The 22,037-nt window shown below is 43.8% G+C and overlaps 1 long non-coding RNA gene across 2 annotated transcripts; it reads left to right on the forward strand.

Annotated features, from left to right (window-relative positions):
- The first annotated feature begins 1,345 nt into the window (after nucleotides 1–1,345).
- Nucleotides 1,346–9,638, forward strand: LOC132210140 (uncharacterized). Of its 2 annotated transcripts, XR_009446360.1 has the most exons (4): nucleotides 1,365–1,407; nucleotides 4,008–4,155; nucleotides 4,587–4,657; nucleotides 8,296–9,638. It is a non-coding gene; the product is annotated as an uncharacterized LOC132210140 (long non-coding RNA). The 2 variants fall into 2 exon arrangements; XR_009446359.1 differs by lacking the exon at nucleotides 4,008–4,155 and having other exon boundaries at nucleotides 1,346–1,407.
- The last annotated feature ends 12,399 nt before the right edge of the window (nucleotides 9,639–22,037 follow it).

Consider the following 22,037-nt stretch of genomic DNA (forward strand, 5'->3'; position numbering starts at 1 on the left):
ATAATTGCCCTTCCCCCATCTATGACTCTTGCCCTGTGGCATGTTCCTAACCCTTTCCATTACTAAAGTAAACATAACCGAATTATGGTCACTCTCTCCAAAGTGCTCACCTACCACTAAATCAAACACCTGGCCTGGTTCATTACCAAGTTCCAGATCTAGTGTGACCTCCCCTCTTGTCGGCCCTTCTACATACTGAGTCAGGAAACTCTCCTGCACATATTGGACAAAAACCGATGCATCCGACGTACTAGAGTTATAGCATTTCCATTCAATGTTAGGGAAGTTAATGTCTGCCATAATGACCACCCTGTTCTTTTCACTCCTGCCCAGAATCATTTTGCCAATCCGCTCCTCCACATCCCTGGAACTTTGCGGGGGCCTATAAAAAACTCCCAGCAGTGCGGCCTCTCCTCTCCTGTTTCTGACCTCAGCCCATACCACCTCAGTAGACAAGTCCTCTTCAAAAGTTCTTTCAGCCACCGTTGTACTGTCCTTGGCTAACAAAGCCACACCTCCCCCTCTTTTACCACCTTCCCTAACTTTATTGAAAGATCTAAACCCTGGAACCTGCAACATCCATTCCTGACCCTGCTCTATCCATGTCTCCGAAACGGCCAAAACATCGACGAGAATGACAGACTAAAAGTTTCCATAAAATACAAGCTGTTGTTTTGCCTTACATTAGGAGAATCAGGAGTGGCCCATTTTATTTCCCATCTCGGGATGAACCCTCACCATCACTCACAGAGCAGATGAACAGCAGGAAAACCTGCACTCACCTATCACCTTCCCATCTACCTTCCTCAGCCCCCACTCTGTTTCTGTTTCAGTTCCCGTCCCCTCCCCCGTTTCTGAAGAAGGGTCCTGAACCATCAACTTTCCTACCCCTCTGATGCTGCCCGGCTCGCTGTGTTCCCCCAGCTCCACACTGTCTCATCTGTGACTCCAGCACCTGCAGCTATTGCTGTCACTCTGTGAGCAAGATAATAAAATGTGAGGCTGGATGAACACAGCAGGCCAAGCAGCATCTCAGGAGCACAAAAGCTGACGTTTTGGGCCTAGACCCTTCATCAGAGGGTCTAGGCCCAAAACGTCAGCTTTTGTGCCTCTGATGAAGGGTCTAGGCCCAAAACGTCAGCTTTTGTGCTCCTGAGATGCTGCTTGGCCTGCTGTGTTCATCCAGCCTCACATTTTATTATCTTGGAATTCTCCAGCATCTGCAGTTCCCATGATCTCTCTCTCTGTGAGCGATGTCAGCTTTGGTTCAATAGGAGCACGGGGCGGGGCTTGGAGGGCCCAATGGAAGCGGCCTACCCTCCAACCAATCAGAGCGAGTGAGATGTTTGTCTGTGTGAAAATCACGTGATCGTCTTTGTCCGGGGCACAATATCTCTGCGACTGAAGGTACAGTACACGGGATAAAAAGGAAAGCTGCAAAAAAACGGGAGGGAAATACTTTCGGTATTGACTGAGAGGTTTTAATAGCCGTTGATGCATGTCAGAAAACATAAGTTTTAACATGCCGGCCCCGTGTTTTGCAGCAAACGGAAAAACTGCTGCGGACCTGAGGCTGCGATAGGCAGAGGTAATTGCCACCATCTTTATTAGGGGCAGTGATCTTCGGGACTCATGCCGGATCGCCATATTTATAGGTGGCAACTTGCAGTGGAACGCAAGCGTAACCTTGATAATGAAATGTGAGGCTGGATGAACACAGCAGGCCAAGCAGCATCTGAGGAGCACAAAAGCTGACGTTTCGGGCCCAGACCCTTCATCAGAGAGGGGGATGGGGGGAGGGAACTGGAATAAACAGGGAGAGAGGGGGAGGCGGACCGAAGATGGAGAGTAAAGAAGATAGGTGGAGAGAGTGTAGGTGGGGAGGTAGGGAGGGGATAGGTCAGTCCAGGGAAGACGGACAGGTCAAGGAGGTGGGATGAGGTTAGTAGGTAGCTGGGGGTGCGGCTTGGGGTGGGAGGAAGGGATGGGTGAGAGGAAGAACCGGTTAGGGAGGCAGAGACAGGTTGGACTGGTTTTGGGATGCAGTGGGTGGGGGGGAAGAGCTGGGCTGGTTGTGTGGTGCAGTGGGGGGAGGGGATGAACTGGGCTGGTTTAGGGATGCAGTGGGGGAAGGGGAGATTTTGAAACTGGTGAAGTCCACATTGATACCATATGGCTGCAGGGTTCCCAGGCGGAATATGAGTTGCTGTTCCTGCAACCTTCGGGTGGCATCATTGTGGCAGTGCAGGAGGCCCATGATGGACATGTCATCAAGAGAATGGGAGGGAGAGTGGAAATGGTTTGCGACTGGGAGGTGCAGTTGTTTGTTGCGAACTGAGCGGAGGTGTTCTGCAAAGCGGTCCCCAAGCCTCCGCTTGGTTTCCCCAATGTAGAGGAAGCCGCACCGGGTACAGTGGATGCAGTATACCACATTGGCAGATGTGCAGGTGAACCTCTGCTTAATGTGGAATGTCATCTTGGGGCCTGGGATGGGGGTGAGGGAGGAGGTGTGGGGACAAGTGTAGCATTTCCTGCGGTTGCAGGGGAAGGTGCCGGGTGTGGTGGGGTTGGAGGGCAGTGTGGAGCGAACAAGGGAGTCACGGAGAGAGTGGTCTCTCCGGAAAGCAGGCAGGGGAGGGGATGGAAAAATGTCTTGGGTGGTGGGGTCGGATTGTAAATGGCGGAAGTGTCGGAGGATAATGCGTTGTATCCGGAGGTTGATAGGGTGGTGTGTGAGAACAAGGGGGATCCTCTTGGGGTGGTTGTGGCGGGGGCGGGGTGTGAGGGATGTGTCGCGGGAGATGCGGGAGACGCGGTCAAGGGCGTTCTCGATCACCGTGGGGGGAAAGTTGCGGTCCTTAAAGAACTTGGACATCTGGGATGTGCGGGAGTGGAATGTCTTATCGTGGGAGCAGATGCGGTGGAGGCGGAGGAATTGGGAATAGGGGATGGAATTTTTGCAGGAGGGTGGGTGGGAGGAGGTGTATTCTAGGTAGCTGTGGGAGTCGGTGGGCTTGAAATGGACATCAGTTGCAAGCTGGTTGCCTGAGATGGAGACTGAGAGGTCCAGGAAGGTGAGGGATGTGCTGGAGATGGCCCAGGTGAACTCAAGGTTGGGGTGGAAGGTGTTGGTGAAGTGGATGAACTGTTCGAGCTCCTCTGGGGAGCAGGAGGCGGCGCCGATACAGTCATCAATGTACCGGAGGAAGAGGTGGGGTTTGGGGCCTGTGTAGGTGCGGAAGAGGGACTGTTCCACGTAACCTACAAAGAGGCAGGCATAGCTGGGGCCCATGCGGGTGCCCATGGCCACCCCCTTAGTCTGTAGGAAGTGGGAGGAGTCAAAAGAGAAGTTGTTGAGTGTGAGGACGAGTTCAGCTAGGCGGATGAGAGTGTCGGTGGAGGGGGTCTGGTCGGGCCTGCGGGACAGGAAGAAGCGGAGGGCCTTGAAGCCATCTCCATGCGGAATGCAGGTGTACAGGGACTGGACGTCCATGGTGAATATGAGGTGTTGGGGGCCAGGGAATTGGAAGTCCTGGAGGAGGTGGAGGGCGTGGGTGGTGTCACGGACGTAGGTGGGGACTTCCTGGACCAAAGGGGAGAAAATGTAGTCCAGATAGGTGGAGATGAGTTCGGTGGGGCAGGAGCAGGCTGAGACGATGGGTCGACCAGGGCAGGCAGGTTTGTGGATTTTGGGAAGGAGATAGAAACGGGCCGTGCGGGGTTGGGGAACAATGAGGTTGGAGGCTGTGGGTGGGAGGTCCCCTGAGGTGATGAGGTCGTGAATGGTGTTGGAGATGATGGTTTGGTGCTCGGGTGTGGGGTCATGATTGAGGAGGCGGTAGGAGGTGGTGTCGGAGAGTTGGCGTCTGGCCTCGGCGATGTAGAGGTCAGTGATCTCCAGCATCTGCAGTTCCCATTATCTCGCAAGCGTAACCTTTTCTTGCTTGGGAGGGGAGGACTAATACAAGCAAAATGTTAGTTATTGTTTTTCTGGACTTCTTTCCCAGACTGAGACACGGCGTGTATTTCCTGGGAAGGACTTTTGACGCTGGTGGAGTACTGGTTTCAGGCAGTATAATTGCTGCAGTTACACGAGAAATGCTGAAAACGCGTTCAGAGCTTCATGTTCAAAAACAAAGTTGCTGGAAAAGCTCAGTAGGTTTGGTAGCATTTGTGAAAGAAAAAAAATAACGTTTCGGATCCGCTCACCCTTCCTTAGAACGCCATGTTCCCTGTTGCACTGTCACTGTAGGAAGTCCTGCTTTAAATATCTTGATCTATTAAAGCATATCCGTTTGTCCAATGTTCATATGATTGGGATCAAATCACTGAAAGTGCTCTGAGTCCCCTTGTGCTCCCTGGTCATATTTATTAATGTCTGGCTTCCTCAGTCTCTAATAATGGGTGTGTTTTACCTCTGCATCTTTCTGTGTCGGGGAGCAGGGTGATTTGAAGAGGAGGATTTATACATAACTAACAGAAACCAAGAGAAATGTTTGCCTTTTACAGACAATCTTGCTGTGTTTTCTGGATTTCTATCCAGGGCTGACAGTTAGTTATTTGTCTTTTATGGATTTGTTTTACAGGATATTAATTAAAAATAATTTGCAGACCAGGATCACAAAGCAAGTTCTCCATTAAGCGGAGTGATCAGGATGTGAGTATCATTGACACTTAACTGTGAAAGGAAAGAGGTTTAATCATTCTATCTGTGGGAGAATACTCCTGGCAAGTTTGTAACTTGAAAGCAGAAAATTAAAATTTTTGGTTTCATCACCCCTGGGATAAGTGTTGAGTTCTATACCCTGCAGCTGAGAAAGGAGATATTGGCCTGAGAGGGGCAGATTTATCCAAACAACACCTTGCCTCTTTGAAAGAACTGTCATGTTTAGTCCCAATCGCCCACTTCATGATTTTAATCTATAAATTCTTCATTCTTGAATATCTGCAAACTTCCTTTTGAAATTCCTTATGGGCACAAATTCCAGCTCCCCTTCAGGTGGAATCTTCCATTTCCTGACAACTCCATTGATCCTGAAACTGCTGAAGCCTGTGTTGAGCCCTGAGGGTTATAGATTACTGCATTTAAAGTGAAGATGCTGCTCCCTGAGCTCCCATTGAGCTGCGTTGAAACAGTATGGGAGGCTGAGATCAGACTGGGTGTGACCAGACAATGAAAATGAAAAGGCTGCACTGTGAGTGCTGCTTGGCTAAATGAGAGTGCTTTGGAGTTGGGTGAAACAGAAAGAAAGTGAAACTGAAAGATTGAGTGTGATGCTCAGTCTCAGTTTGGGCAGTTCAGAAAGTCTCTCAGTCCAAACGGACACAGTCAATTGATATTTGATACCATAAAGAATTTTCTTACAGTTTTTAAAGTATATATTAGCTTAAATAAAGTTAGGGACTTTTGATTTATAATAGTAATGTTTGAAATGAAGGGGAAGGGCCTATCTTAATTAAATTCTCTTTAAGGCAGAAACTGGCTTAATCTGGAGGAAAGTCACAACAGAAGACCTCAGATTTGTCGTGTGCTCCTCTTGCAAAATAGAACATAGACCCTTGATGTTGCGTCGATCTGTGAAACCAAACTGACGCCCATCTAACCCACACTAATCCATTATCATCCATATGTTTATCCAATGACCACTTAAATGCCCTTAAACTTGGCGAGTCTACTGCTGTTGCAGGCAGGGCATTGCATGCCCTTATTACTCTCTGAGTAAAGAACCTACCTCTGACATCTGTCCTATATCTATCACCCCTCAATTTAAAGCTATGTCCCCTCGTGCTAGCCATTTCCCTCAGAGGAAAAAGGATCTCAGTGTCCACCCTGTCTAATCCTCATAACATCTTGTATGTCTCTATTAGGTCACCTCTTAACCTTCTTCTAATGAAAACAGCCTCAAGTCCCTCAACTTTTCCTAATAAGACGTTCCCTCAATACCAGGGAATATCCAGGTAAATCTCGTGGTCATCCTTTCCAGTGCTTCCACATCCTTCCTATAACGTGGCAACCAGAAGTCCAAGTGTGGCCGCACCAGAGTTGTGTACAGCTGCAGCATGATGTCATGGCTCTGAAACTCAATTCCTCTACCAATAAAACCTCACACACCGTATGCCTTCTTAACAACCCTGTCAACCTGGGTGGAAGCTTTCAGGGATCTATGTACACGGACCCCGAGATCTCTTTGCTCATCCACACTACCAAGAATCTTACCATTAGCCCAGTACTCTGTATTCCTGTTACTCCTTCCAAAGTGAACCACCTCACACTTTTCCGCATTAAACTCCGGGATATTACCAGTGTTCCTATTGGCTATTTGTGCAGGAAGTGTGTCCATCTGCAGCTCCTGGTGAACTGCTTTTCAGAGCTGGAGCTGTGGGTGCAGTCAGTATGGAGCATTCATGATACTGAGAAGGTTGTGGTAGCATTCCCAACAGATTGGTCACGTAGCAGGTGAAGATTACACAGACAGCAAAGGAATGGGTGACCATCAGACAAGTAAAAGGCTCAGAAAGGAAGTGCTAGAGTCATCCCCCTCAAATAGATATACTGTTTTGGGCACTGTTTGGTGGGGGGAGGGCTGCTGGTGGTGGTGGGGTGGCCACTCGGGAAGCAGCATCAGTCAAGTTCATGGCACAGAGTAACACCGCTGCATAGAAGGGGAGGAAAATGATGAATATGACTGTAGAGACAGGGGATTCGATAGTCAGGGGCACAGAGAGACATGAATCCGGGATGGTATGTTGCCTCCCTGGTGCCAGGATCAGCGATGACATGGAGCAGCTTCAGGACATTCTGGAGTGGGAGCGTGAACATCCGATTGTACCAGTGACATAGGAGGACCTGAAAGCTGAAGATAGGAAGATAAGAGATACACTAAAATACGAGATCTCAAATGTAGTATTGTCAAGCTTACACCCATTGCCACATTGTGGTAGGGAGGAGTTTTGTGTTGTGTTCAGTTGTACAAGCGACCTTTGTTCAGAGCTCAGTTACCGCATGTGTGGGAGAGGCCAGAGTCCACTCCAAACCTGGCTTTCACATGAGGCCTAATTCCCCTCTTAAATACAGCTCAGATTGGAAGAGTGGGCAATGACACTCAAACTTTCCCTGGCTGATCGTCATATTTTTATTCCTTTCGCTAGATGTTATTTACGTGCAATATTGTTGTCATTGTTAGCCACACACCCCAAATCAATATATCCAATCCAGTAAGCGAACAATCGTGGACGATGTTCAGTCCTAAACCCTCCTATAATCCCCTGAGGTTAGCTGGAAAACTACTTTGGGACCTTACATTGCTTTTGACAGTTATATTCCTCCTCAGACATTTGCCAGCTGCACCATTTTTTTGCCAAAAAACCAAAATAGTAGCTTATCAGTAAGAACATTTCAAAATTCTCTACTAACTGTAGTGTGGATTGTTTGGAATTGTGATTAAGTCTTTTAAACTCAACTCTGATATAAAGTAACTACAATTTTGTAATACAGTTGACAAGTTGTGGAAAATCCCTCTCTCACTTCAGCTTAAAAGATCAGACAAACAGTGTTTCTGACTTGCTGTTGCAGTTTACAACCCCAACTATTTGCATGATGTAAATGAATTTTAAACTGAAGTTTCATTTTCTACTCTAAGCGCTTTGCATTATTACTTTCTTGATTTAATAAAGAGCATCTATTCAAATTTCACCCTCGGTGGAATTCAGTCACTTTAGAGCTTTACCAAGCCATTAAGCAAAACTTGTTCAGATTTCATAAAAAACTAAGGCACTAACCATATCTTCACTTTGGATTTTGTAATCTATCTTTGTCACTCTTCAGTTAATCTTTACATGTAAGAATTTATTCAAATTATCCATATCTACATTTCAATTGTTTTATCTCTCTGCAGCCCTGACTTCTCTCTTTATCATCTTTCTTTGCCCCTTCCTATGTTGTTGGTCTTTTAGAGGTTGTGTTTACACCATTTATTGCTTTGCCTTCCATAATGATGCAGTGAGCCGCTTTTATTGCTGACAAACATTTCCTTGAGGAATTCAACTAACCGTTTCACGTTAATTGGTTGTTTGTGTTTCTGGTTACAATTACCTAAACAGTTCAGAATGCTGTAGGATCAGACTCTTGCTTCTACTTTTTATTAAGTAACAAACTTGTGATTGTGGCTGAACCAGGCCTTTAAAAACTTCCTCTTATTAAAATGCTTGTGTTTTGAACTGCCTGTTAACAGAAGCCCAAGTAAATTCCCTAATGTTCCTTCTCAACAGGACTCTTTTTTTTAATGACCCCCACAGGACCTTTCGTGATCTAATCCAGTAAGAGTGTGAGCTGCTACAATGCACGTGCTAGTAAAAGTGGGAATAAGAGGACAGATGAGATGGCTGCTTGGCTGGAGCTATAACTTGATGCCTCAGGAATCTAAACCTTTTGAGACTGTTTGTTTGTTGGTTACTGGGTAAGGTAGGACATGCACAAGCTTGACCAGTAGTCCTGGGCAGAGCTGGGACAGATATTCTTGATGCTTTTGCTTGTTCCACTGGTGAGGATTTAAACTCGTATGACAAGGGAATGGGAACCAAAGTATAGCTTTAGCAGTAAAAGACTCAGATCAGCAAATGGGACGTGAAATTAGTTCATGATGTTGTCGGTGGCTGAAAGATTAAAAGAAAGAAGGATTAATCAAGATCAAATCTCTTTTCATACATCAGTCCTGTGATCCCAGGAATTGGTCTGGTGAACCGTCTTTATGATCATTCAGTAGCCAAAGCATCCCTCCTTTGGAAAGGAGAACAAAGGTGCACTCTACTCCAGGTGTGGTCTCACCAAGGCCCTTAGAGAAAGACATCCCTCTTCCTGTACTCGAATCCTCTCACAATGAAGGCCGAAATATCATTTGCATTCTTCACTACTTGCTGCTGCCAGTTTCCTAAAAGAGAACAGGAGAGAAACACGGAACAAAATGGGGTCAGACACTGGGGTAACATTGTTGAACACACTGTCCCGACTGTATCGGTGCTGGCCATCAAGCACCTATTGAAGCTAGGCCCGTTTTCTGGCACTCGGTGTGTAACCTATATTATGGTGCAATGGATGATCATCTCAACACTTCTTCAAGATTGCAATGGTTCCTGCATCTATCACCATTTCAGATGCTGCCAGATCTGCTGTGTATCTCCATCTTTTTCTGTTTTTATTTCAGATTTCAGGTATTTTGCTGCGTCTTAGTCCTTCAGAAGGATCAGAGGGTATGGGGAGAAAACAGGAATTGGATTCATTTTCAGATGTATAAAATGCCTGTCCTGCATGTCTGTCCAAACTATCTCTTTTTGTAGTTTTGGGCAAACACTGACAGTTTCCCTTCCCTGAAGGACATTTAATGAACCAATTCAGTTTTACTGATAATCCAGCTGTGGCCCTCAGTGTTGGATCCACAATTGACCAGATTAATTTCTGAGTTTCACAATCTTTGTGTGTGTGTTCTTCTTCTGGTTTCTCTCTCTCTACTTTTCTGTTTGAAATTTTGATTGCATTCAGAGAAATCGAACAAAACCACATCCAGATCTGACACTGCAATCTGTTGTCATAACCTAATTATCTCAAGATTTTGAACATTGAAGGAAGAAGCACTGTTCACACCAGGGAGAAATGTGTATTGTCCGTGTGTCAGAGTCTGTGAAGATTCATCTGAAATGTTCAAACACCAGTGCAGTCACAGTGGGGAGAGACTGTGGAAATGTGGGGATTGTGGGAAGGGATTTATTTACCTATCCCAGCTGGAAATGCACCAACGCAGTCACACTGGGGAGAAACTGTTCGGTTGCTTTGATTGTGGGCTGGGATTCACTCAGTCAAACAACCTGCTGAAACACCAGCGAGTTCACAGTGGGAAGAGACCGTTCACCTGCTCTATTCGTGGGAAAGGATTCGCACAGACATCTCACCTGCTGAAACACCAGCGAATTCTCACAGGAGAGAGGCCATTCACTTGCTCTGTATGTAGGAAAGAATTTGCTTTGTCATCCAGCCTGTTGACACATCAGCGAATTCACAATGGGGACAGACTGTTCACCTGCTCTATTCGTGGGAAAGGATTCGATTTGTCAACCAACCTGCTGAGACACCAGCAAGTTCACACCGAAGAGAAATCATTCACCTGTTCTGTGTGTGGGAAAGGATTCACTCAGTCATCCTCTCTGCTGGAACACCAGCAAGTTCACACTGGGAAAAGACCGTTCATCTGTTCTGAATGTGGGAAAGGATTCACTCGCAATTCTAAACTATTGGTACACCAGCGAGTTCACACTGGAGAGAAACCGTTCACATGTTCCGAGTGTGGGAAGGGATTTGCTCACTCAACCAACCTGCTGAGACACCAGCGAGGTCACTCTGGGGACAGACAATTCACTTGTTCTATGTGTGGAAAGGGATTCACTCAATCATCCAAACTGCTAACACACCAGCAAGTTCACCACAACCACATTTGAAGGATTTTGCTTTTAAATCAAGGAACTTTGATCTTTGGCCTGTTTGTACTTGTGTCATTCGTCCCTGCTCAAAACTTGATCTTCTCTTGGGAAATAAGGTAGGGCAGGTGACTGAGGGGTCAGGGGGAGAAATATTTTGGGGCCTATGATCATAGTTCTATTAGTTTTAAAATAGTTATGGAGAAGGATAGACTTGGTCTAAAAGTTAAAGTTTTAAATGTGACTAAGGCTAATTTTGACACTATTATGCCCCTTAAAAGCACAGTAAGACTGCCTATGTATGGGAATGCGCAAGATGGGTGAGATACAAAACAAGTATTTTACATCAGTAATTACTGTGGAAAGGGATATGAAAGCTAGAGAACTTAGAAATGAATGTGTATCTTGAAAAGTTCCATGTTGTAGAGGAGGTTGTGCTGGATGCCTTACAGACCATAAAAGTGGATAAATCCCCAGGACCTCTTCAGGTGTATTCTCCAACTTTGTGGGAAGTTAGGCTTGCGATTGGGCCCCTTGCTCAGATATTTGCACCATTGACAGTTGTAGGTGAGCTGTTGGACGGGAGGTTGGCTAATGTGGTGCCATTGTTTAAGAAAGGTGGTAACATAAAACCAGGGAACAATAAACTTTTGACGTCAGTTGTGGGTAAGCTTTTGGAGGACATTCTGAGGGATAGGATTTACATGTATTTGGAAAGCATGGACTGAATGGGGATAGTCAACATGGCTTTGTCCACAGGAAATTATGTCTTACTAACTTGATTGAGGTTTTTTTTTGAAGAAGTTACAAAGAAGATTGATGGCAGACTGGTGGATGTTTTCGATATGGATTTCAGTAAGTAAAATTCCGCATGGTAGACTGATTAACAAGGTTAGATCACATGGAATCCAGGGAGAGCTGGCCATTTGGAAAGGCCTTTGACCTGCAGTATGCTGCAAGGATTGGCACTTAGTAACTATAAATCCTACATTCACATCCAAATCATCTTTATAAATGACAGAAAGGAGTGGACCCAGCTCTGATCCTTGCGGCACACCACTGGTCACAGGCCTCCAGTCTACAAAGCAACCCTCCACCAGCACTCTGTCTTCTACCTTCAAGTCAGATCTGTATCCAAATGACTGGTTCTCTCTGTATTCCATGTGATCTGACCTTGCTAATCAGTCTACCATGAGGAGCCTTGTCAACTGCCTTACTGACATCCATATAGAACACATCCACCACTTTGCCCTAATCAATTCTCTTTGTTCCTTCTTAAAAAAAATCAAGTTAGTGAGACATGATTTCCTACACACACATGCATGTTGCCTATCCCTAATCAGTCCTTCCCTTTCCAAATATTTCAAGTACTATCCCTCAGGATTCCCTCCAACGACTTGCCCACCACTAATATCAGGCTCACTGGCCTATAGTTCCCTGGCTTTTCCTTACCACCTTTCTTAAATAGTGGCATCACACTAACCAACTTCTGGTCCCTCATCTGTGGCTATCGATGATACAAATATCTCAGCAAGGGGCCCAACAATCTCTTGCCTTGTTTCCCTCCGAGTTCTCGGATACACCTGATCAGGTCCCAGGAATTTATCCACTTTTATGCGTTGTAAGCCGTTCAGCATCACTACCTCTGAAATATGGCTAATTTTCAAGATGTTGCTATTTATTTCCCCTCAGTCTATATCTTCCATATCCTTTTCTGTAGTAAATACTGATGCATAATACTTGTTTTATTATATTCCCCATTTCTTGCAATTCCACATATAGGCGGCATTGCTGCTTTTTAAGGGGCCCTATTCTCTCCCTAGTTATCCTTTTGTTCTTAATCTATTTGTAGAATCCCTCTGGATTTTCCTTAACACTATTTGCCTAAGCTACCTCATGTCCCCTTTTTGCCCTCCTAATTTCCCTCTTAAGTATACCATTGTCATTATACTCTTATAAGGATTCGCTCAATCTCTGCTGTCTATAACTGACATGTCCTTCCTTTTTCTTGACCAAAACCTTGATTTCTCTAGTCTTCCAGAACTCCCTACACCTACCAGCCTTGTCCTTCACCCGAACAGGAGTATACTGCCCCTGAACTCTCATTATCTCATTTCTTTTTTTGAAGGCTTCCCACTTTCTAACCTTTCTGTTTTTCCTGCGAACATCTGCCCCAATCAACTTTTGAAAGCTTTTGTGTAATACCATTAAAATTGGCCTTTCTCCAATATAGAACTTTAACTTTCAGACCTGGTCTACTCTTTTCCATCACTATTTTAAAACTAATAGTATTATGGTCACTGCCCCCAAGGTCCTCCCCACTGATACCCTAGTCACCTGTCCTGCTTTATTTGCCAACAGCAGGTCAAGTTTTGCTCTTTCTCTAGTCGGTACATAACATACTGAATCAGAACATTTTCCTGTACAATCTCAGCAAACTCCTCTTCATTCAAGCCTTTTACACCATGGAATTCCCAGTCTGTGTTTGGAAAGTTAAAATCCCTTCCATAACCACCCTGTTATTCTTACAGATAACTGAGATCTTCTTTCAAAATTGTTTGTCACATTCCTGCTGACTATTGGGAGGCCTATAGTATAATGCCAATAAGGTGATCATCCCTTTCTTATTTCTCAGTTCCACCCAAATAACTTCCCTGGATGTGTTCTCAGACATATCCTGCCTAAGTAAAGCCATAATGTTATCCTTGCTCAAAAATGCCACTTTTCACTCCTCTTGCTTTGCTTCCCCTGCTGCTTTTGACTTTCTATCCTTTCTATAGGATCTATATCTGAGAACGTTAAGCTGGCAGCCCTGTCCATCCTTGAGCCTTGTCTCTGTAATTGCAATGATAACCCAGTTCCATGTTTCCAACCTTGCCCTGAGTTCATCTGCATTAGCTGTTAGCCTGTGGCATTGAAATAAATGGTGTTTAGTTTATTAGTCCTTTTGCATTAATCTTAATAACAATTATGTAACTGTAGGGTAGGTTTTGAAAATGATAACGTTTTGTTGTTGTATATCAACACATTCACACTGGGTAAAGACAATCCACCTGCACACTGTATGAAAAGGGATTTCCTGGTTCATTAGGACTGGTTTTCATAGAATTCAGAGTATTCCTGCAGTATGGAAACAGGCCGTGTGGCCCAAGAATTCCACAGAAAACCTCACAGCATGCCACCCAGGCAAATCTCCCCGTAGCCCACCTAATCCACACATCCCTGACCACTCTGGGCAATTTAGCTTGGCCAATCCACCTAACCAACACATGGAAGGAAACCAGAGCACCCAGAGGAAACCCACGCAGCCACAGGGAGAACATACCAACAGCCACACACTCAGTTGCCCAAGGGTGGAATCAAATCTGGGTCCCTTGCATTGTGAGGCAGCAGTGCTAACTGCTGAGCCACTGTGGATAACCACCAATGAGTTCCCAAGAATCTGTAGGTTTTTTTTGTTTTTGTTGCTCGTATTATCTGTATCCAAGTCATGTTATCTGGGCTTGTTTCTCATAATATTTGAAAACACCACATGTCTGGTTACCTGGTTAGGAGAAAAAAACAATATAAGTCAACCTTTTATTAAAACTACTGTGCATTTGAGTCTTTATCTCAAAAGCAGACTAGTTTATTTTGAAAGGCTCTCCATCTCCCCTAACTCCTCCATCCTCACCTCCAACATGTGCGAGGAACCTGTGGTTTTTATTTTTCACTCAATGACAGTCAGTACATTTCATATGAGCAAATGGGAACAGGATCATCCCATAATGCTGGAAACTTAGTGTACTAATGGTACATTATTACAATAATAACCATTACAATTCTTTTCTGAGCCTTTTCAAGTTTTACAACACCCTTCCTTCAGCAGGTAGACTAGAATTACACACCGTGGTTACACCGAAACCGGAATGGGACCTGCATCCTTGTGGGGGGTGGGGGTGCGTTTCCAGTACTGTTGAGGGTCTTGTAAATCACTTAGCAGTGGGCTGAAATCCAGGGAGACTGTTCAAAATAATAAGGGCCAAAAAGAGAAGAAACGAGAGTCTGGAAGGCATTGTCACAGGCCAGTTTAAGGTATAAGGGAGTTTAAGGGTGAATGGTATTTAATACTTGGAGTCAGATGAATAAGGTAGATGATTCGAGGATAGAAATTAATGGGGTCATAAAGACATTGCTGTCACTTGGACATGGTTAGCAGCTCAGTATTCCAGGATACAGGGCCTTCATGCAAGGCAGTGGAGGTGGTAAAGGAGGAGGAGATATTGTTATTGTGTTTGGGAATCTATTACAGCAATAAGGAGGGGTGGCATCTTTGAAAACTCCACAAATAAATAAGGAGGCAAATTTTGAGAAAGTGTAAAAGTGGCAGGATTGTGGTAGCAGGAGCTTTCAACTTCCTCAACATTAATGTAGTCATCACAGTGTGAAGGATTTATCTAAATTTTTAAAATACGTCCAGGACAGCAATTTTTCAGCCACTAAGGAGAAGTCCCAACAAGGAAGGGGAAGGTCCTGGACTTAACTTTAGGTTACAAATTTGAGCAAGTGGTTGAAGTTTCAGTGGGATGGGATTTTGCAGGCAGTTATTATAACTTTTCAATTCAGGATTTGTAAGAAAAGGACAAGGATGGGTCTTAAGTCCTAAACTGATGCTGAAATTATGAAGAAAGTAAATGGAATTTTGGCCTAAATTGCGAGGTATTGGTGTTTGAGGATCGGGACGTCTTGTAACAACTGTATTGGATGTTGGTGAAGCCATACTGGTATATTATTTACAGTTTTGGTGCTTGTATTTAAGAAAGGATATGCTGGCTTTGAATGCAGTGCAATAGAGATTCGCTAAGCTGATTCATGGGATGAAAGGGTTAGCCTATCATGAATAGCTGGAGGAAGGGAATTTGCAGAGGGGAAATACTAAATAATTAAACAGGTGGAGCCCAGTGTTGGGCTCGTATTCACAACTCTGCACTTAAGCAGCGTATGTTCTGACAACTCAGCTAACTTGACCTTCCACAGTCAGTGTTCAAATTCTGCTTTATAAGGTGACGAATGGGTTTTTCACTGACGCCACTGCACTCCAAGGAAGTAAAAGGTAATTGCTTTAGAAAACCCCAAGGTTCCAATGTATTCTTCTCATTCACATTGCAATCCATTTTCAGTACTTGCTCCATGATTTAACATTCAAAATTAATTTTGTGATGTTGTTTCCCTCATCTTTAAGCAGCCTGTATGACTCCAGTCACTCGGTCAAATGGTGAATAAATCTGTTTCAATAAATCAATTCTTTTCAGCTACAGTATAAGAAATGTTCCTTTATTTGCTGAGTCTCTCACAACATTTTCTTTGTTCTGTGTGTTGACAACTTTTGCCAATTCTCATGTTATGGACTACATGTTCAGACACTGGTTAAAAAGATTCTAAGGATCAGAGGTTTCTGGTGCAGTTGTATGACTTACTGCTCAGCGGTACAAAGAAATAAACAGACTTTAAAGATTAGGAAGGAAATGTATTTTTAAGTGAAGACTTCAGTTACCGTGTGCTTGCTTCTTATACAATGGATTTGAAGTCTTCACAGTGCAATGTTCAAACAACAGATACCAAGACCTTGTGAGGGAGTATTTAAGGCATTTGACACATTGAGGGAATTAATTTAGAAACACAAATTGTCCAAAAAAAAAGTGCTGGATAAATGCAGCACGTCTCTTGGTTAGTTATTATAGCTCTTTTTGATTCAGGATTGGAATGGAAAAGGACAGAAATGGGTCTAAAGTCCTTTGCTAGTGCTGCAAATGATAAAGAAAGAAAATAGAATTTGATCTTTAATTGCTACGTAATTGTTAAAAATTGTAACAACTGTGTAGGATGTAGTGAAGCCATTCCTGCAGAGAGAGAGCGAGAGAGAGAAATAGTGCTAAGATCTTGAAACTAACATGATTTTACTTGTCTTAGATATTGCCAGAACTGCTCTGTTTCTGTAGCACTTTCTGTTAAACAGCAAAAAGTTCTTTTCTTGAGAAGAGAAAAGCTTGAGAGGTGACCTGAGAGAAATTGGAGACTTTGCAGGGATTTGAGGCAAAATTGGTGTTGAGGTTGAGAACCCATTAGAGATTTAAGAAATGGTAATGCAGTCTCGAGGCCTCTCCTGCTTCATGACTTAAAATTTGGTGTAGTAATGTTATCATCAAAGACAATAAGGATGACCACGACTTGTCAGTTACTGTGGCATAACATTCTAAGGAGCTGAATGAAGACTCCAGTCTTTTCATTGATGTGGGTTTGAATCCCACTGCTGCAACTGTCCATTGAGCAAGTGGCATTTTCTTCTCCACAGGATTTTGCTGTGTGTAAGAAAAGAGGAGTCAATACACATAATTTGCTGCATGAAGCAAAAAAAAAAGAGATATACTTGAAGTTCTATTAAAGTTATTTTTCAAGGAGCTATACAGACATGTTTGAATGTACAGGAGACATAGAAACAAAATAGGTACAGCAGGGATGAGGAAGAACAGTGGGAGAGAGGGAGGGGAAAACCTATGTTACCTCATCCTCAGCATTTATCCAGAACAGCATTCGGTGAGAGTAACTACTGTACAGTCCTGTGGAAAGTAGGTCCCATGCTCACTTTGAGAAAAACTTCTCATGCTGCATGGTACTATCATGTTGCTAAATTGGATAGTCTTTCAACAGATCTGCTGACTTATTTTTCAGCACCTGTGATGCACTTTGAGCCAATAACACGAACTGAGAGTGCAGAGATTTGAATCACTCCAACATTACAGGAAGATTGAATGTGGGGGACCGGTCAGTGTCAGGGCAGTTAAATCTGGACGTAACAAAGAATGAATAGGGTTTCAACAGCAGATGAGCTGAGATGTGGATGGAGTCAGGTGAGTTTACTGAGATGGAAACAGTTGGTTTGGTGATGATGTGGTTGAAAGCTCATCTTAGTGTGAAGTATTTCATCAGAATTGTGAACAGTCTGGTTCAGCTTCACGCAGTTACTGGACAGAAGGTTGCAGTCAGTGTAGAAGCTTTCTCAGTATTGAATTGGAGGAAATTGCTGTTCATCCTGCACTGGATTCAGACAAGTCAGGGTGATGTGTGACTTGGAGGCGGTCCTCATGGTGATGGCATTCCATATAGATCTTGCACACTGGACGTTCACAATAGTGAAGATTAAGAGTTTGTGACATGATGTCAAAGTCCTGATTTGAGATGTGGATTTATTCAATACCTGTGTTTCACCTCTTTCTCCATATTCTTTCTTTGTCTGTCCACTCACCAGAGGCCAGAGTCTTGTATAAGTCCAGACCAGGTGGCAGGTTCTGTTCCCTGATCGACATAGTGAACCACTTGGCTTTTGTGGTCACTTTTTTTTTAGTGTCATTAATCTTACAAACTACCAGATTCATTACCAGCTGATTTCATAGGCAGTCTGGTGTTTGTACGGACTCTCGCTTACTCGCATTGTTCTGCTTTAAATTGATTTCACGGTGCATTCAAAGGGAAACTGACACAAGTCATAATCCCAGGGTCTTATGGGCCCCTCAGTTTATTGTAAACAGAACATTATCAGATTTTGAACATGGAAGGAGAAAGCATTATTCACAGTGTGAAACCATACACGTATTGTGTGTGTGGACACCAGTTTTAATTAACTACCAGGACTGACACAATGCAAGTCTTGATTGTGGGGAGGGATTCACTTGGTTAACTACAATCCTGGCACACTGCTCACACTGACGAGAGACCTTTTAAATGTCCAAACTGTGGGAAGTGCTTTAAATGTTCTGGGCAACTGATGAATCATCAATATGTTCACACCGCTGAGAGACCATTTGTGTGTTTTTTGTAGACATGTGTTCAGATGATCATCTCACCTCCATATACACCAACGAATTCACACTGGAGAGAGGCCATTCGTCTGCTCTGAGGGTGGGAAGGGATTCACTCATTTATCTCATTTGCTGACACAGAAGTGAGTTTGTAAGTAGCTGTTGGATGTTTGGATTTTGCTTTCAATCACAACCAGTACTGAACCGTTTCAACGGAGTCTTTTCACTGGTGTGAATAACTCCAGTTCTCAGTTTTTATATTTAGCATAAGAGTCAAGTCAAACAGTTTTCTGTGTGACCTGCAGTATGTTTTTATTTATGATATCTCTAATACAATTTTGTTCTCATTGAACATCTCTCCCACTCCACCATGTATCCTCCATCCTCACCTACAACAACAACTGAGGAGCTCAAACAGCTTCATTGTCTCACTCATGGTGACAATCGATCCATTGCCTCTGCTGCTTCCGATGAGGCCAAGGGGCTCCTAAAGTTCGCCCCCTGACTGAGCCCAGAATCTACATGTTTCTCTCCTACATTGTTATAGCCAGTGTGTTATCAGCCCCTCTCAACTGGCTGCCAACCTTTTCTCCTAACTGTCTCCCTTCCTTGTGTGCTTTTTTATCTGCTTGCCCCAACTTCTGAACCTTCTGTATTCCTTGTGACTGTCAATTTGGACTTTTCTCCTTGACACCTATCATAGGTGCTTTTCTTCTTATCTTAAATTCTATTTGACATACAAGCAGCCCTGAATGTTTGCCCTTCCTTTCCTTTTTGAGTGTACTTGAGCCATCTTATCTTTGAAAGTAGCCCTTATTATTATTTATACTTTGTCCCATCAACCTGCCACTCCAGCCATTGCTGTCCAGCTTTGACCTTGCTCTGTCGAAGACAACTCTCCATCACCTGAGCTTTCTTATTCTGGACTAATGCTGGTTATTATCTGACATTATTCTGCACCTTCGTACATGTGATCACGGTCTCCTGAATGATCTGCCACTGGCACTTGATCTACTTGGCCCCCATCATTCCCAAGAAGTAGGACCAAACGAGCGCTCTCTCTTTTTGAACTGAATGCACTGTTTTCGGAAATTTATTGTGCATACAATCCAGAAAAACTTACCGTCACTGCCTGGTACTCTACCAATATTTCAGTCTGTATTTGAAAAACTGAGGCCTCAAAGAACACTATAGAACAGGAACAGTCCCTTTAGCTCACAAGCCTCCATTAACACATGATTTTCTAATCATGAAATCTCTTTCTTTCCCCTGCACAGTTTGTATCTCTCTATTCTCTATTACTCTCTATTCCCTGCCAGTTCGTGAATCCATCAAGATGTGCTTTAAGCATTGTGATTGTATCTGTTTATCCCACTTCCTTTGGCAATGCATTCTTGGCACATACTGTCCTGTGTGTAAAAAACTTACCTTTCACACCTCCTGTATGTTTTTCCCTTATACCTTAAACTTATGTCCCCCACACAAACTGTCATTTCTACTCTAGATGCCAACTATCCATGTCTGTCTCAGTTTTGTAAATTTCTACCTGGTTGCCCCTCAGCCTCTGATGTTCAAAAGAAAATAAACCAAATTTATCCAACATCTCCTCATAACTAATATCCTCCAAACAAGGTGACATCCTGGTAACCTGTTTCCGTACCCTTTGCAAAGCCACACGTCCTTATGGTGGTTTGGCGAGTAGAACTGTACGCAGCATTGCAAATGTAGCCGCACTAAAGTTCTGGTGAGCTGCAACATGCCCAATTTTTATGCACTTTGCCCTGACCATCATCTCCACTACGGTTGCCATTTTCAGGGAACTGTGAAACTGTATACCTAGATACTGCTGTATGATTGTGCTTCTCAGAATTCTGCCATTTACTGTGCACTTACCTCCTTCATTAGACCGTCCAAAATGCATCACCTCACATTTGTCTGGATTAAATGCCACCTGCCATTTTTCCATACAAGTCTCCAGTCAATCTATATCCTGCTGTATCCTCTGGCATTCCTCCTCACTCCTCACAGCTCCCCAGATATTTGTCATTCAAATATTTAGTAATTTGATCACCTACATTCTCCTCCAATTTTTTTAATAATAAATATGTTAACAACAGGGGTCTGATTCCTACAGAAAGGCACTGGTCACAGATCTATAGCTACTCTTCATCTTCTATGACAAAGCCAGTTCTGTACCCAACTCACAGTGTAACCTAGGTTACTTAAACTTCTCTATCAGCCTGCCATGAGGGACCTTGTCAACGGCCTTGCTAAACTTCATGTGGATAGCATGCATCTCGGCTTCCTGCAGACGAGGTCATGCCTCACAAACTGGATTGAGTTTTTTGAACAACTGACGAAGATGATTGAAGGCAGCACAGTGGATGTTGTCTGCATGTACTCTACCGAAGCATTTGACTGGAGATCTGTGACCAGTGATGTTCCACAAGGTTTGTAATTTTTATAAAAGATTTGGATGAAAATCTAAGTTGCCTGTTTAATAGGTTTGCTAATGCAGTGAAAATTGGTGCAGCTGAGGATCATGAGGTTGGTTGTCAGAGGACACAGCAGAATGTAGATCAATCGGAAAGTTGGATGGAGAAATGGCAGATGGACTTTAATTCAGAGAAGAGTGAAGTAATGCAGTTTGGGAGGCTAAATGCAAGAGGAAAGTATACAGTAAATGACAGGACCGTTAAGAGCATTGGTATAAAGGGGGATCTTGGGGTCCAATTCCATGTAGCTCCCTGAACACAGTTGGATAAGGTGGTAAAGAAAGTTGAGTGGACCAGTGCACTGTCATCAGTGTACGGTAGAGATTTGAAGACAAGCTTTATTTTTGTCTTTTGTTTTTGGTCTGGATTGAGAGTCGAGCTTGCTGCCTGACCAGGTATACAGGTAAACCTCTTCATTTCAGAGGGGAATGTCAAGGCTGAGAGAATGAAGAAGAAAATGTGAAACAAAGTTGGGGTTCCGACACAGCCCAGTTTCACGTCATTCTTTAGCCTGGACCTCTCAGATGTGATGCTGTTAATCTGTGCAATACAGGGCAATGAAAGGAGCAGTTGGCCCTTGAAGCATTGATGAACAAAGCTTTTTAGGCCATCTCCTTTGTCAGCTTTCTGTTTATAAATTGATGATTTTTGTGCTTTCCCTTCCACAAGGCATCTGTTTCTTTCTCCAAACACAAATCTTGAATTAGAATGACCGTTGGTGCTTTTAAAAGGGACACTTGTCCAAACCATCAGCAATATATCCAGATTACCAAACTGCAGACAGTTATAGGTGTGTTAACATCAGTTGAAACAAATCTAATATTGTCAGACTGTTAATTTTGGAAGTGATCAATAACAGCAGAATTCAAATCTTTCATAAGATACGGAAATCTCTGGCTGGGCCATCATTAGTCGCCCTGGAGAAGGTGGTGGTGAGTTTCCTCCTTGAACAATAAAGGTTATTGAGGTTCGCTTATGTATCACTAGGTTGAAGGACTGAATGACTGAATGAATCCCTTCCCGCACATGCAGATGAATGGCCATTCTCTGGTGTGAACTCGCTGGTGAGCAGAGAGAGGATAAACACCTGAAACTACTCCCACAGGAAGTACAGCCGAATGGCTTCTCCTGCGTGTGAATGAGCCGGTGATACTCGATTGTGGACGAAATGAAGAATCCCTTTCCACACACAGTGCAAGTGAACGGTTTTTTGCCAGTGTGCAGACAGGGTGGATGACTGCCA

Source organism: Stegostoma tigrinum, chromosome 11, assembly GCF_030684315.1.
Source record: "Stegostoma tigrinum isolate sSteTig4 chromosome 11, sSteTig4.hap1, whole genome shotgun sequence".
NCBI classification, from domain to species: domain Eukaryota; kingdom Metazoa; phylum Chordata; class Chondrichthyes; order Orectolobiformes; family Stegostomatidae; genus Stegostoma; species Stegostoma tigrinum.